Below are 16,955 nucleotides of genomic sequence, written 5' to 3' on the forward strand. Positions count from 1 at the left end.
ACAGAGTTACATGTGTATTTCGTGGATCTCTTTGCTAGCCTTATTTCTGTGGAATCTGAGAACACATATTTCGGATCCGTTTGAAAGGTATAGGGCCAAAGGAAATATCATGCCAAAACAAAGAGAAAGAAGCTTTCTGAGAAACTTCTTTGTGTTCTGTGAAACCATCTCACAGAGTTACAGCTTTCCCCTCAAGAAGCCTTTCGCTAAGACAGTTCTTTTGGAATTGGCAAAGTGATACTTGGAAGCCCATAGTGGGCTATGGTGAAAAAGGAAATATCCTCAGATGAAATCTGGAAAGAAGCTTTCTGACAAACTGCTTAGTGTTGTGTTAATTCATCGCACAGAGTTACATTTGTATTTCGTGGATCTCTTTGCTAGCCTTATTTCTGTGGAATCTGAGAACACATATTTCGGATCCCATTGATGACTATAGGGCCAAAGGAAATATCCTCCGATAACAAAGAGAAAGAAGCTTTCTGAGAAACTTCCTTGTGTTCTGTGAAATCATCTCACAGACTTACAGCTTTCCCCTCAAGAAGCCTTTCTCTAAGACAGTTCTTGTGGAATTGGCAAAGTGATATTTGGAAGCCCATAGAGGGCTATGGTGAAAAAGGAAATATCCTCACAGGAAATCTGGAAAGAAGCTTTCTGAGAAACTGCTTAGTGTTCTGTTAATTCATCTCACAGAGTTACATGTGTATTTCGTGGATCTCTTTGCTAGCCTTATTTCTGTGGAATCTGAGAACAGATATTTCGGAACCCTTTGAAGACTATAGGGCCAAAGGAAATATCATGCCAAAACAAAGAGAAAGAAGCTTTCTGAGAAACTTCTTTGTGTTCTGTGAAATCATCTCACAGAGTTACAGCTTTCCCCTGAAGAAGCCTTTCGCTAACACAGTTCTTGTGGAATTGGCAAAGTGATATTTGAAGCCCATAGAGGGCTATGGTGAAAATGTAAAAATCCTCAGATGAAATCTACAAAGAAGCTTTCTGAGAAACTGCTTAGTGTTCTGTTAATTCATCTCACAGAGTTACATCTGTATTTCGTGGATCTCTTTGCTAGCCTTATTTCTGTGGAATCTGAGAACATATATTTCGGATCCCATTGAAGACTATAGGGCGAAAGGAAATATCCTCCCATAACAAAGAGAAAGAAGGTTTCTGAGAAACTTCTTTGTGTTCTGTGAAATCATCTCACAGAGTTACAGCTTTCTCCTCAAGAACCCTTTCGCTAAGACGGTTCTTGTGGAAATGGCAAAGTGATATTTGGAAGCCCATAGAGGGCTACGGTGAAAAAGGAAATATCCTCAGATGAAATCTGGAAAGAAGTTTTCTGAGAAACTGCTTAGTGTTCTGTTAATTCATCTCACAGAGTTAAATGTGTATTTCGTGGATCTCTTTGCTAGCCTTATTTCTGTGGAATCTGTGAACAGATATTTCGGATCCCTTTAAAGACTATAGGGCCGAAGGAAATATCCTCCCATAACAAAGAGAAAGAAGCTTTCTGACAAACTTCTTTGTGTTCTGTGAAATCATCTCAAGGAGTTACAGCTTCCCCTCCAGAAGCCTTTCGCTAAGACAGTTCTTGTGGAATTGGCATAGTGATATTTGGAAGCCCATAGAGGGCTATGGTGAAAAAGGAAATATCCCCCGATGAAATCTGGAAAGAAGCTTTCTGAGAATCTGCTTAGTGTTCTGTTAATTCATCTCACAGAGTTACATGTGTATTTCGTGGATCTCTTTGCTAGCCTTATTTCTGTTGAATCTGAGAACCGATATTTCGGATCCCTTTGAAGACTCTAGGGCCAAAGGAAATATCCTCCGATAACAAAGAGAAAGAAGCTTTCTGAGAAACTTCTTTGTGTTCTGTGAAATCATCTCACAGAGTTACAGCTTTCCCCTCAAGAACCCTTTCCCTAAGAGAGTTCTTGTGGAATAGGCAAAGTGATATTTGGAAGCCCATAGAGGGCTACGGTGAAAAAGGAAATATCCGCACAGGAAATCTGGAAAGAAGCTTTCTGAGAAACTGCTTAGTGTTCTGTTAATTCATCTCACAGAGTTACATGTGTATTTCGTGGATCTCTTTGCTAGCCTTATTTCTGTGTAATCTGAGAACAGATATTTCGGATCCCATTGATGACTATAGGGCCAAAGGAAATATCCTCCGATAACAAAGAGAAAGAAGCTTTCTGAGAAACTTCTTTGTGTTCTGTGAAATGATCTCACAGAGTTACAGCTTCCCCCTCAAGAAGCCTTTCGCTAAGACAGTTCTTGTGGAATAGGCAAAGTGATATTTGGAAGCCCATAGAGGGCTATAGTGAAAAAGGAAATATTCGCACAGGAAATCTGGAAAGAAGCTTTCTGAGAAACTGCTTAGTGTTCTGTTAATTCATCTCACAGAGTTACATGTGTATTTCGGGGATCTCTTTGCTAGTCTTATTTCTGTGGAATCTGAGAACAGATATTTCGGCACCCTTTGAAGACTGTAGGGCCAAAGGAAATATCATGCCAAAACAAAGAGAAAGAAGCTTTCTGAGAAACTTCTTTGTGTATTGTGAAATCATCGCACAGAGTTACAGCTTTCCCCTCAAGAAGCCTTTCGCTAACACAGTTCTTGGAATTGGCAAAGTGATATTTGGAAGCCCATACAGTGCTATGGTGAAAATGGAAATATCCTCAGATGAAATCTGGAAAGAAGCTTTCTGAGAAACTGCTTAGTGTTCTGTTAATTCATCTCACAGATTTACATGTGTATTTCATCGATCTCTTTGCTAGCCTTATTTCTGTGGAATCTGAGAACAGATATTTCGGATCCCTTTGAAGACTATAGGGCGAAAGGAAATATCCTCCCATAACAAAGAGAAAGAAGGTTTCTCAGAAACTTCTTTGTGTTCTGTGAAATCATCTCACAGAGTTACAGCTTTCTCCTCAAGAACCCTTTCGCTAAGACAGTTCTTGTGGAATTGGCAAAGTGATATTTGGAAGCATATAGAGGGCTATGGTGAAATAGGAAATATCCTCAGATGAAATCTGGAAAGAAGCTTTCTGAGAAACTGCTTAGTGTTCTGTTAATTCATCTCACAGAGTTACATTTGTATTTCGTGGATCTCTTTGCTAGCCTTATTTCTGTGGAATCTGAGAACAGATATTTCGGATCCCTTTGCAGACTATAGGGCCGAAGGAAATATCCTCCCATAACAAAGAGAAAGAAGCTTTCTGACAAACTTCTTTGTGTTCTGTGAAATCATCTCAAGGAGTTACAGCTTCCCCTCCAGAAGCCTTTCGCTAAGACAGTTCTTGTGGAATTGGCAAACTGATATTTGGAAGCCCATAGAGGGCTATGGTGAAAAAGGAAATATCCTCTGATGAAATCTGGAAAGAAGCTTTCTGAGAAACTGCTTAGTGTTCTGTTAATTCATCTCACAGAGTTACATGTGTATTTCGTGGATCTCTTTGCTAGCCTTATTTCTTTGGAATCTGAGAACAGATATTTCGGATCCCTTTGAAGACTATAGGGCCAATGGAAATATCCTCCGATAACAAAGAGAAAGAAGCTTTCTGAGAAACTTCTTTGTGTTCTGTGAAATGATCTCACAGAGTTACAGCTTTCCCCTCAAGAACCCTTTCGCTAAGACAGTTCTTGTGGAATAGGCAAAGTGATATTTGGAAGCCCATAGAGGGCTATGGTGAAAAAGGAAATATCCTCAGATTAAATGTGGAAAGAAACTTTCTGAGAAACTGCTTAGTGTTCTGTTAATTCATCTCACAGAGTTACATGTGTATTTCGTGGATCTATTTGCTAGCCTTATTTCTGTGGAATCTGAGAACAGATATTTCGGAACCCTTTGAAGACTATAGGGCCGAAGGAAATATCCTTCCATAACAAAGAGAAAGAAGCTTTCTGACAAACTTCTTTGTGTTCTGTGAAATCATCTCAAGGAGTTACAGCTTCCCCTCCAGAAGCCTTTCGCTAAGACAGTTCTTGTGGAATTGGCAAAGTGATATTTGGAAGCCCATAGAATGCTATGGTGAAAAAGGAAATATCCCCCGATGAAATCTGGAAAGAAGCTTTCTGAGAATCTGCTTAGTGTTCTGTTAATTCATCTCACAGAGTTACATGTGTATTTCGTGGATCTCTTTGCTAGCCTTATTTCTGTGGAATATGAGAACCGATATTTCGGATCCCTTTGAAGACTATAGGGCCAAAGGAAATATCCTCCGATAACAAAGAGAAAGAAGCTTTCTGAGAAACTTCTTTGTGTTCTGTGAAATCATCTCACAGAGTTACAGATTTCCCCTCAAGAAGCCTTTCCCTAAGAGAGTTCTTGTGGAATAGGCAAAGTGATATTTGGAAGCCCATAGAGGGCTATGGTGAAAAAGGAAATATCCGCACAGGAAATCTGGAAAGAAGCTTTCTGAGAAACTGCTTAGTGTTCTGTTAATTCATCTCACAGAGTTACATGTGTATTTCGTGGATCTCTTTGCTAGCCTTATTTCTGTGGAATCTGAGAACAGATATTTCGGATCCCATTGATGACTATAGGACCAAAGGAAATATCCTCCGATAACAAAGAGAAAGAAGCTTTCTGAGAAACTTCTTTGTGTTCTGTGAAATCATCTCACAGAGTTACAGCTATCCCCTCAAGAAGCCTTTCGCTAAGACAGTTCTTCTGGAATAGGCAAAGTGATATTTGGAAGCCCATAGAGGGCTATGGTGAAAACGGAAATATCCTCAGATGAAATCTGGAAAGAAGCTTTCTGAGAAACTGCTTAGTGTTCTGTTAATTCATCTCACAGAGTTACATGTGTATTTCGTGGATCTCTTTGCTAGCCTTATTTCTGGGGAATGTGAGAACAGATATTTCGGAACCCTTTGAAGACTATAGGGCCAAAGGAAATATCATGCCAAAACAAAGAGAAAGAAGCTTTCTGAGAAACCTCTTTGTGTTCTGTGAAATCATCTCACTGAGTTACAGCTTTCCCCTCAAGAAGCCTTTCGCTAAACAGTTCTTGTGGAATTGGCAAAGTGATATTTGGAAGCCCATAGAGGGCTATGGTGAAAATGGAAAATCCTCATATGAAATCTGCAAAGAAGCTCTCTGAGAAACTGCTTAGTGTTCTGTTAATTCATCTAACAGAGTTACATCAGTATTTCGTGGATCTCTTTGCTAGCCTTATTTTTGTGGAATCTGAGAACAGATATTTCGGATCCCATTGAAGACTATAGGGCGAAAGGAAATATCCTCCCATAACAAAGAGAAAGAAGGTTTCTGAGAAACTTCTTTGCGTTCTGTGAAATCATCTCACAGAGTTACAGCTTTCTCCTCAAGAACCCTTTCGCTAAGACAGTTCTTGTGGAATAGGCAAAGTGATATTTGGAAGCCCATAGAGAGCTATGGTGAAAAAGGAAATATCCTCCGATGAAATCTGGAAAGAAGCTTTCTGAGAAACTGCTTAGTGTTCTGTTAATTCACCTCACAGAGTTACATGTGTGTTTCGTGGATCTCTTTGCTAGCCTTATTTCTGTGGAATCTGAGAACAGATATTTCGGATCCCATTGATGACTATAGGGCCAAAGGAAATATCCTGCGATAACAAAGAGAAAGAAGCTTTCTGAGAAACTTCCTTGTGTTCTGTGAAATCACCTCACAGAGTTACAGCTTTCTCCTCAAGAACCCTTTCGCTAAGACAGTTCTTGTGGAATTGGCAAAGTGATATTTGGAAGCATATAGAGGGCTATGGTGAAAAAGGAAATATCCTCAGATGAAATCTGGAAAGAAGCTTTCTGAGAAACTGCTTAGTGTTCTGTTAATTCATCTCACAGAGTTACATGTGTATTTCGTGGATCTCTTTGCTAGCCTTATTTCTGTGGAATCTGAGAACAGATATTTCGGATCCCTTTGAAGACTATAGGGCCGAAGGAAATATCCTCCCATAACAAAGAGAAAGAAGCTTTCTGACAAACTTCTTTGTGTTCTTTGAAATCACCTCAAGGAGTTACAGCTTCCCCTCCAGAAGCCTTTCGCTAAGACAGTTCTTGTGGAATTGGCAAAGTGATATTTGGAAGCCCATAGAGGGCTATGGTGAAAAAGGAAATATCCTCTGATAAAATCTGGAAAGAAGCTTTCTGAGAAACTGCTTAGTGTTCTGTTAATTCATCTCACAGAGTTACATCAGTATTTCGTGGATCTCTTTGCTAGCCTTATTTCTGTGGAATCTGAGAACAGATATTTCGGATCCCTTTGAAGACTATAGGGCCAATGGAAATATCCTCCGATAACAAAGAGAAAGAAGCTTTCTGAGAAACTTCTTTGTGTTCTGTGAAATCATCTCACAGAGTTACAGCTTTCCACTCAAGAACCCTTTCGCTAAGACAGTTCTTGTGGAATAGGCAAAGTGATATTTGGAAGCCCATAGAGGGCTACGGTGAAAAAGGAAATATCCTCAGATGAAATCTGGAAAGAAGCTTTCTGAGAAACTGCTTAGTGTTCTGTTAATTCATCTCACAGAGTTACATGTGTATTTCGTGGATCTCTTTGCTAGCCTTATTTCTGTGGAATCTGAGAACAGATATTTCGGATCCGTTTGAAGACTATGGGGCGAAAGGAAATATCCTCCCATAACAAAGAGAAAGAAGGTTTCTGAGAAACTTCTTTGTGTTCTGTGAAATCATCTCACAGAGTTACAGCTTTTTCCTCAAGAACCCTTTCGCTAAGACAGTTTTTGTGGAATTGGCAAAGTGATATTTGGAAGCACATAGAGGGCTATGGTGAAAAAGGAAATATCCTCAGATGAAATCTGGAAAGAAGCTTTCTGAGAAACTGCTTAGTGTTCTGTTAATTCATCTCACAGAGTTACATGTGTATTTCGTGGATCTCTTTGCTAGCCTTATTTCAGTGGAATCTGAGAACAGATATTTCGGATCCCATTGATGACTATAGGGCCAAAGGAAATATCCTCCGATAACAAAGAGAGAGAAGCTTTCTGAGAAACTTCCTTGTGTTCTGTGAAATCATCTCACAGAGTTACAGCTTTCCCCTCAAGAAGCCTTTCGCTAAGACAGTTCTTGTGGAATTGGCAAAGTGATATTTGGAAGCCCATAGAGGGCTATGGTGAAAAAGGAAATATCCGCACAGGCAATCTGGAAAGAAGCTTTCTGAGAAACTGCTTAGTGTTCTGTTAATTCATCTCACAGAGTTACATGTGTATGTCGTGGATCTCTTTGCTAGCCTTATTTCTTTGGAATCTGAGTACAGATATTTCGGATCCCTTTGAAGACTATAGGGCCAAAAGAAATATCCTCCGATAACAAAGAGAAAGAAGCTTTCTGAGAAACTGCTTTGTGTTCTGTGAAATCATCTCACAGAGTTACAGCTCTCCCCTGAAGAAGCCTTTCGCTAAGACAGTTCTTGTGGAATTGGCAAAGTGATATTTGGAAGCCCATAGAGGGCTATGGTGAAAAAGGAAATATCCTCTGATGAAATCTGGAAAGAAGCTTTCTGAGAAACTGCTTAGTGTTCTGTTAATTCATCTCACAGAGTTACATGTGTATTTCGTGGATCTCTTTGCTAGCCTTATTTCTGTGGAATCTGAGAACAGATATTTCGGATCCCTTTGAAGACTATAGGGCCAATGGAAATATCCTCCGATAACAAAGAGAAAGAAGCTTTCTGAGAAACTTCTTTGTGTTCTGTGAAATGATCTCACAGAGTTACAGCTTTCCCCTCAAGAACCCCTTCGCTAAGACAGTTCTTGTGGAATAGGCAAAGTGATATTTGGAAGCCCATAGAGGGCTATGGTGAAAAAGGAAATATCCTCAGATTAAATGTGGAAAGAAGCTTTCTGAGAAACTGCTTAGTGTTCTGTTAATTCATCTCACAGAGTTACATGTGTATTTCGTGGATCTATTTGCTAGCCTTATTTCTGTGGAATCTGAGAACAGATATTTCGGATCCCTTTGAAGACTATAGGGCCGAAGGAAATATCCTCCCATAACAAAGAGAAAGAAGCTTTCTGACAAACTTCTTTGTGTTCTGTGAAATCATCTCAAGGAGTTACAGCTTCCCCTCCAGAAGCCTTTCGCTAAGACAGTTCTTGTGGAATAGGCAAAGTGATATTTGGAAGCCCATAGAGGGCTATGGTGAAAAAGGAAATATCCCCCGATGAAATCTGGAAAGAAGCTTTCTGAGAATCTGCTTAGTGTTCTGTTAATTCATCTCACAGAGTTACATGTGTATTTCGTGGATCTCTTTGCTAGCCTTATTTCTGTGGAATCTGAGAACCGATATTTCGGATCCCTTTGAAGACTATAGGGCCAAAGGAAATATCCTCCGATAACAAAGAGAAAGAAGCTTTCTGAGAAACTTCTTTGTGTTCTGTGAAATCATCTCACAGAGTTACAGATTTCCCCTCAAGAAGCCTTTCCCTAAGAGAGTTCTTGTGGAATAGGCAAAGTGATATTTGGAAGCCCATAGAGGGCTATGGTGAAAAAGGAAATATCCGCACAGGAAATCTGGAAAGAAGCTTTCTGAGAAACTGCTTAGTGTTCTGTTAATTCATCTCACAGAGTTACATGTGTATTTCGTGGATCTCTTTGCTAGCCTTATTTCTGTGGAAACTGAGAACATATATTTCGGATCCCATTGATGACTATAGGACCAAAGGAAATATCCTCCGATAACAAAGAGAAAGAAGCTTTCTGAGAAACTTCTTTGTGTTCTGTGAAATCATCTCACAGAGTTACAGCTTTCCCCTCAAGAAGCCTTTCGCTAAGACAGTTCTTCTGGAATAGGCAAAGTGATATTTGGAAGCCCATAGAGGGCTATGGTGAAAAAGGAAATATCCGCAAAGGACACCTGGAAAGAAGCTTTCTGAGAAACTGCTTAGTGTTCTGTTAATTCATCTCACAAAGTTACATGTGTATTTCGGGGATCTCTTTGCTAGTCTTATTTCTGTGGAATCTGAGAACAGATATTTCGGCACCCTTTGAAGACTGTAGGGCCAAAGGAAATATCATGTCAAAACAAAGAGAAAGATGCTTTCTGAGAAACTTCTTTGTGTTCTGTGAAATCATCTCACAGAGTTACAGCTTTCCCCTCAAGAAGCCTTTCGCTAACACAGTTCTTGTGGAATTGGCAAAGTGATATTTGGAAGCCCATAGAGTGCTACGGTGAAAAAGGAAATATCCTCAGATGAAATCTGGAAAGAAGCTTTCTGAGAAACTGCTTAGTGTTCTGTTAATTCATCTCACAGAGTTACATGTGTATTTCGTGGATCTCTTTGCTAGCCTTATTTCTGGGGAATGTGAGAAAAGATATTTCGGAACCCTTTGAAGACTATAGGGCCAAAGGAAATATCATGCCAAAACAAAGAGAAAGAAGCTTTCTGAGAAACCTCTTTGTGTTCTGTGAAATCATCTCACTGAGTTACAGCTTTCCCCTCAAGAAGCCTTTCGCTAAACAGTTCTTGTGGAATTGGCAAAGTGATATTTGGAAGCCCATAGAGGGCTATGGTGAAAATGGAAAATCCTCATATGAAATCTGCAAAGAAGCTCTCTGAGAAACTGCTTAGTGTTCTGTTAATTCATCTAACAGAGTTACATCAGTATTTCGTGGATCTCTTTGCTAGCCTTATTTTTGTGGAATCTGAGAACAGATATTTCGGATCCCTTTGAAGACTATAGGGCCGAAGGAAATATCCTCCCATAACAAAGAGAAAGAAGCTTTCTGACAAACTTCTTTGTGTTCTTTGAAATCACCTCAAGGAGTTACAGCTTCCCCTCCAGAAGCCTTTCGCTAAGACAGTTCTTGTGGAATTGACAAAGTGATATTTGGAAGCCCATAGAGGGCTATGGTGAAAAAGGAAATATCCTCTGATAAAATCTGGAAAGAAGCTTTCTGAGAAACTGCTTAGTGTTCTGTTAATTCATCTCACAGAGTTACATGTCTATTTCGTGGATCTCTTTGCTAGCCTTATTTCTGTGGAATCTGAGAACAGATATTTCGGATCCCTTTGAAGACTATAGGGCCAATGGAAATATCCTCCGATAACAAAGAGAAAGAAGCTTTCTGAGAAACTTCTTTGTGTTCTGTGAAATGATCTCACAGAGTTACAGCTTTCCCCTCAAGAACCCTTTCGCTAAGACAGTTCTTGTGGAATAGGCAAAGTGATATTTGGAAGCCCATAGAGGGCTATGGTGAAAAAGGAAATATCCTCAGATTAAATATGGAAAGAAGCTTTCTGAGAAACTGCTTAGTGTTCTGTTAATTCATCTCACAGAGTTACATGTGTATTTCGTGGATCTCTTTGCTAGCCTTATTTCTGTGGAATCTGAGAACAGATATTTCGGATCCCTTTGAAGACTATAGGGCCGACGGAAATATCCTCCCATAACAAAGAGAAAGAAGCTTTCTGACAAACTTCTTTGTGTTCTGTGAAATCATCTCAAGGAGTTACAGCTTCCCCTCCAGAAGCCTTTCGCTAAGACAGTTCTTGTGGAATTGGCAAAGTGATATTTGGAAGCCCATAGAGGGCTATGGTGAAAAAGGAAATATCCCCCGATGAAATCTGGAAAGAAGCTTTCTGAGAATCTGCTTAGTGTTCTGTTAATTCATCTCACAGAGTTACATGTGTATTTCGTGGATCTCTTTGCTAGCCTTATTTCTGTGGAATCTGAGAACCGATATTTCGGATCCCTTTGAAGACTATAGGGCCAAAGGAAATATCCTCCGATAACAAAGAGAAAGAAGCTTTCTGAGAAACTTCTTTGTGTTCTGTGAAATCATCTCACAGAGTTACAGATTTCCCCTCAAGAAGCCTTTCCCTAAGAGAGTTCTTGGGGAATAGGCAAAGTGATATTTGGAAGCCCATAGAGGGCTATGGTGAAAAAGGAAATATCCGCACAGGAAATCTGGAAAGAAGCTTTCTGAGAAACTGCTTAGTGTTCTGTTAATTCATCTCACAGAGTTACATGTGTATTTCGTGGATCTCTTTGCTAGCCTTATTTCTGTGGAAACTGAGAACAGATATTTCGGATCCCATTGATGACTATAGGACCAAAGGAAATATCCTCCGATAACAAAGGGAAAGAAGCTTTCTGAGAAACTTCTTTGTGTTCTGTGAAATCATCTCACAGAGTTACAGCTTTCCCCTCAAGAAGCCTTTCGCTAAGACAGTTCTTGTGGAATAGGCAAAGTGATATTTGGAAGCCCATAGAGGGCTATGGTGAAAAAGGAAATATCCGCACAGGAAATCTGGAAAGAAGCTTTCTGAGAAACTGCCTAGTGTTCTGTTAATTCATCTCACAGAGTTACATGTGTATTTCGTGGATCTCTTTGCTAGCCTTATTTCTGTGGAATCTGAGAACAGATATTTCGGATCCCTTTGAAGACTATAGGGCCGAAGGAAATATCCTCCCATAACAAAGAGAAAGAAGCTTTCTGACAAACTTCTTTGTGTTCTTTGAAGTCATCTCAAGGAGTTACAGCTTCCCCTCCAGAAGCCTTTCGCTAAGACAGTTCTTGTGGAATTGGCAAAGTGATATTTGGAAGCCCATAGAGGGCTATGGTGAAAAAGGAAATATCCTCTGATGAAATCTGGAAAGAAGCTTTTTGAGAAACTGCTTAGTGTTCTGTTAATTCATCTCACAGAGTTACATGTGTATTTCGTGGATCTCTTTGCTAGCCTTAATTCTGTGGAATCTGAGAACAGATATTTCATATCCCTTTGAAGACTATAGGGCGAAAGGAAATATCCTCCGATAACAAAGAGAAAGAAGGTTTCTGGGAAAATTCTTTGTGTTCTGTGAAATCATCTCACAGAGTTACAGCTATCCCCTCAAGAAGCCTTTCGCTAAGACAGTTCTTGTGGAATAGGCCAAGTTATATTTGGAAGCCCATAGTGGGCTATGGTGAAAAAGGAAATATCCTCCGATGAAATCTGGAAAGAAGCTTTCTGAGAAACTTCTTAGTGTTCTGTTAATTCATCTCACAGAGTTACATGTGTATTTCGTGGATCTCTTTGCTAGCCTTATTTCTGTGGAAGGTGAGAACAGATATTTCGGAACCCTTTGAAGACTACAGGGCCAAAGGAAATATCATGCCAAAACAAAGAGAAAGAAGCTTTCTGAGAAACCTCTTTGTGTTCTGTGAAATCATCTTACTGAGTTACAGCTTTCCCCTCAAGAAGCCTTTCGCTAAACAGTTCTTGTGGAATTGGCAAAGTGATATTTGGAAGCCCATAGAGGGCTATGGTGAAAATGGAAAATCCTCATATGAAATCTGCAAGGAAGCTTTCTGAGAAACTGCTTAGTGTTCTGTTAATTCATCTCACAGAGTTACATCAGTATTTCGTGGATCTCTTTGCTAGCCTTATTTCTGTGGAATCTGAGAACAGATATTTTGGATCCCATTGAAGACTATAGGGCTAAAGGAAATATCCTCCCATAACAAAGAGAAAGAAGGTTTCTGAGAAACTTCTTTGTGTTCTGTGAAATCATCTCACAGAGTTGCAGCTTTCTCCTCAAGAACCCTTTCCCTAAGACAGTTCTTGTGGAATAGGCAAAGTGATATTTGGAAGCACTTAGAGAGCTATGGTGAAAAAGGAAATATCCTCAGATGAAATCTGGAAAGAAGCTTTCTGAGAAACTGCTTAGTGTTCTCTTAATTCACCTCACAGTGTTACATGTGTGTTTCGTGGATCTCTTTGCTAGCCTTATTTCTGTGGAATCTGAGAACAGATATTTCGGATCCCATTGATGACTATAGGGCCAAAGGAAATATCCTCCGATAACAAAGAGAAAGAAGCTTTCTGAGAAACTTCCTTGTGTTCTGTGAAATCATCTCACAGAGTTACAGCTTTCTCCTCAAGAACCCTTTCGCTAAGACAGTTCTTGTGGAATTGGCAAAGTGATATTTGGAAGCATATAAAGGGCTATGGTGAAAAAGGAAATATCCTCAGATGAAATCTGGAAAGAAGCTTTCTGAGAAACTGCTTAGTGTTCTGTTAATTCATCTCACACAGTTACATGTGTATTTCGTGGATCTCTTTGCTAGACTTATTTCTGTGGAATCTGAGAACAGATATTTCGGATCCCTTTGAAGACTATAGGGCCGAAGGAAATATCCTCCCATAACAAAGAGAAAGAAGCTTTCTGACAAACTTCTTTGTGTTCTTTGAAATCATCTCAAGGAGTTACAGCTTCCCCTCCAGAAGCCTTTCGCTCAGACTGTTCTTGTGGTATTGGCAAAGTGATATTTGGAAGCCCATAGAGGGCTATGGTGAAAAAGGAAATATCCGCACAGGCAATCTGGAAAGAAGCTTTCTGAGAAACTGCTTAGTGTTCTGTTAATTCATCTCACAGAGTTACATGTGTATTTCGTGGATCTCTTTGCTAGCCTTATTTCTGTGGAATCTGAAAACAGATATTTCGGATCCCTTTGAAGACTATAGGGCCAATGGAAATATCCTCCGATAACAAAGAGAAAGAAGCTTTCTGAGAAACTTCTTTGTGTTCTGTGAAATGATCTCACAGAGTTACAGCTTTCCCCTCAAGAACCCTTTCGCTAAGACAGTTCTTGTGGAATAGGCAAAGTGATATTTGGAAGCCCATAGAGGGCTATGGTGAAAAAGGAAATATCCTCCGATGAAATCTGGAAAGAAGCTTTCTGAGAATCTGCTTAGTGTTCTGTTAATTCATCTCACAGAGTTACATGTGTATTTCGTGGATCTCTTTGCTAGCCTTATTTCTGTGGAATCTGAGAACAGATATTTCGGAACCCTTTGAGGACTATAGGGCCAAAGGAAATATCATGCCAAAACAAAGAGAAAGAAGCTTTCTGAGAAACTTCTTTGTGTTCTGTGAAATCATCTCACAGAGTTACAGCTTTCCCCTCAAGAAGCCTTTCGCTAATACAGTTCTTATGGAATTGGCAAAGTGATATTTGGAAGCCCATAGATGGCAATGGTGAAAAAGGAAATATCCTCAGATGAAATCTGGAAAGAAGCTTTCTGAGAAACTGCTTAGTGTTCTGTTAATTCATCTCACAGAGTTACATCTGTATTTCGTGGATCTCTTTGCTAGCCTTATTTCTGTGGAATCTGAGAACAGATATTTCGGAACCCTTTGAAGACTATAGGGCGAAAGGAAATATCCTCCCATAACAAAGAGAAAGAAGGTTTCTGAGAAACTTGTTTGTGTTCTGTGAAATCATCTCACAGAGTTACAGCTTTCTTCTCAAGAACACTTTCGCTAAGACAGTTCTTCTGGAATTGGCAAAGTGATATTTGGGAGCACATAGAGGGCTACGGTTAAAAATTAAATATCCTCAGATGAAATGTGGAAAGAAGCTTTCTGAGAAACTGCTTAGTGTTCTGTTAATTCATCTCACAGAGTTACATGTGTATTTCGTGGATCTCTTTGCTAGCCTTATTTCTGTGGAATCTGAGAACAGATAGTTCGGATCCCTTTGAAGACTATTGGGCGAAAGGAAATATCCTCCGATAACAAAGAGAAAGAAGGTTTCTGAGAAACTTCTTTGTGTTCTGTGAAATCATCTCACAGAGTTACAGCTATCCCCTCAGGAAGCCTTTCGCTAAGACAGTTCTTGTGGAATAGGCCAAGTTGTATTTTGAAGCCCATAGTGGGCTATGGTGAAAAAGGAAATATCCTCCGATGAAATCTGGAAAGAAGCTTTCTGAGAAACTTCTTAGTGTTCTGTTAATTCATCTCACAGAGTTACATGTGTATTTCGTGGATCTCTTTGATAGCCTTATTTCTGTGGAATGTGAGAGCAGATATTTCGGAACCCTTTGAAGACTATAGGGCCAAAGGAAATATCATGCCAAAACAAAGAGAAAGAAGCTTTCTGAGAAACCTCTTTGTGTTCTTTGAAATCATCTCACTGAGTTACAGCTTTCCCTTCAAGAAGCCTTTCGCTAAACAGTTCTTGTGGAATTGGCAAAGTGATATTTGGAAGCCCATAGAGGGCTATGGTGAAAATGGAAATTCCTCATATGAAATCTGCAAAGAAGCTTTCTGAGAAACTGCTTAGTGTTCTGTTAATTCATCTCACAGAGTTACATCAGTATTTCGTGGATCTCTTTGCTAGCCTTATTTCTGTGGAATCTGAGAACAGATATTTCGGATCCCATTGAAGACTATAGGGCGAAAGGAAATATCCTCCCATAACAAAGAGAAAGATGGTTTCTGAGAAACTTCTTTGTGTTCTGTGAAATCATCTCACAGAGTTACAGCTTTCTCCTCAAGAACCCTTTCGCTAAGACAGTTCTTGTGGAATAGGCAAAGTGATATTTGGAAGCCCATAGAGAGCTATGGTGAAAAAGGAAATATCCTCAGATGAAATCTGGAAAGAAGCTTTCTGAGAAACTGCTTAGTGTTCTGTTAATTCACCTCACAGAGTTACATGTGTGTTTCGTGGATCTCTTTGCTAGCCTTATTTCTGTGGAATCTGAGAACAGATATTTCGGATCCCATTGATGACTATAGGGCCAAAGGAAATATCCTCCGATACAAAGAGAAAGAAGCTTTCTGAGAAACTTCCTTGTGTTCTGTGAAATCATCTCACAGAGTTACAGCTTTCCCCTCAAGAAGCCTTTCGCTAAGACAGTTCTTGTGGAATTGGCAAAGTGATATTTGGAAGCCCCTAGAGGGCTATGGTGAAAAAGGAAATATCCGCACAGGCAATCTGGAAAGAAGCTTTCTGAGAAACCGCTTAGTGTTCTGTTAATTCATCTCACAGAGTTACATGTGTATGTCGTGGATCTCTTTGCTAGCCTTATTTCTGTGGAATCTGAGTACAGATATTTCGGATCCCTTTGAAGACTATAGGGCCAAAAGAAATATCCTCCGATAACAAAGAGAAAGAAGCTTTCTGAGAAACTGCTTTGTGTTCTGTGAAATCATCTCACAGAGTTACAGCTCTCCCCTGAAGAAGCCTTTCGCTAAGACAGTTCTTGTGGAATTGGCAAAGTGATATTTGGAAGCCCATAGAGGGCTATGGTGAAAAAGGAAATATCCTCAGATGAAATCTGGAAAGAAGCTTTCTGAGAAACTGCTTAGTGTTCTGTTAATTCATCTCACAGAGTTACATGTGTATTTCGTGGATCTCTTTGCTAGCCTTATTTTTGTCGAATCTGAGAACAGATATTTCGGATCCCTTTGAAGAGTATAGGGCCAAAGGAAATATCCTCCGATAACAAAGAGAAAGAAGCTTTCTGAGAAACTTCTTTGTGTTCTGTGAAATGATCGCACAGAGTTACAGCTTTCCCCTCAAGAACCCTTTCGCAAAGACAGTTCTTGTGGAATTGGCAAAGTGATATTTGGAAGCCCTTAGAGGGCTATGGTGAAAGAGGAAATATCCTCAGATGAAATCTGGAAAGAAGCTTTCTGAGAAACTGCTTAGTGTTCTGTTAATTCATCTCACAGAGTTACATGTGTATTTCGTGGATCTCTTTGCTAGCCTTATTTCTGTGGAATCTGAGAACAGATATTTCGGATCCCTTTGATGACTATAGGGCCAAAGGAAATATCCTCCGATAACAAAGAGAAAGAAGCTTTCTGAGAAACTTCTTTGTGTTCTGTGAAATCATCTCACAGAGTTACAGCTTTCCCCTCAAGAAGCCTTTCGCTAAGACATTTCTTGTGGAATAGGCAAAGTGATGTTTGGAAGCCCATAGAGGGCTATGGTAAAAGAGGAAATATCCTCAGATGAAATCTGGAAAGAAGCTTTCTGAGAAACTGCTTAGTGTTCTGTTAATTCATCTCACAGAGTTACATGTGTATTTCGTGGATCTCTTTGCTAGCCTTATTTCTATGGAATCTGAGAACAGATATTTCGGATCCCATTGATGACTATAGGGCCAAAGGAAATATCCTCCGATAACAAAGAGAAAGAAGCTTTCTGAGAAACTTCTTTGTGTTCTGTGAAATCATC

The sequence above is a fragment of the Macaca fascicularis genome, chromosome 9 (assembly GCF_037993035.2).
Source record: "Macaca fascicularis isolate 582-1 chromosome 9, T2T-MFA8v1.1".
Taxonomy (NCBI): Eukaryota; Metazoa; Chordata; class Mammalia; order Primates; family Cercopithecidae; genus Macaca; species Macaca fascicularis.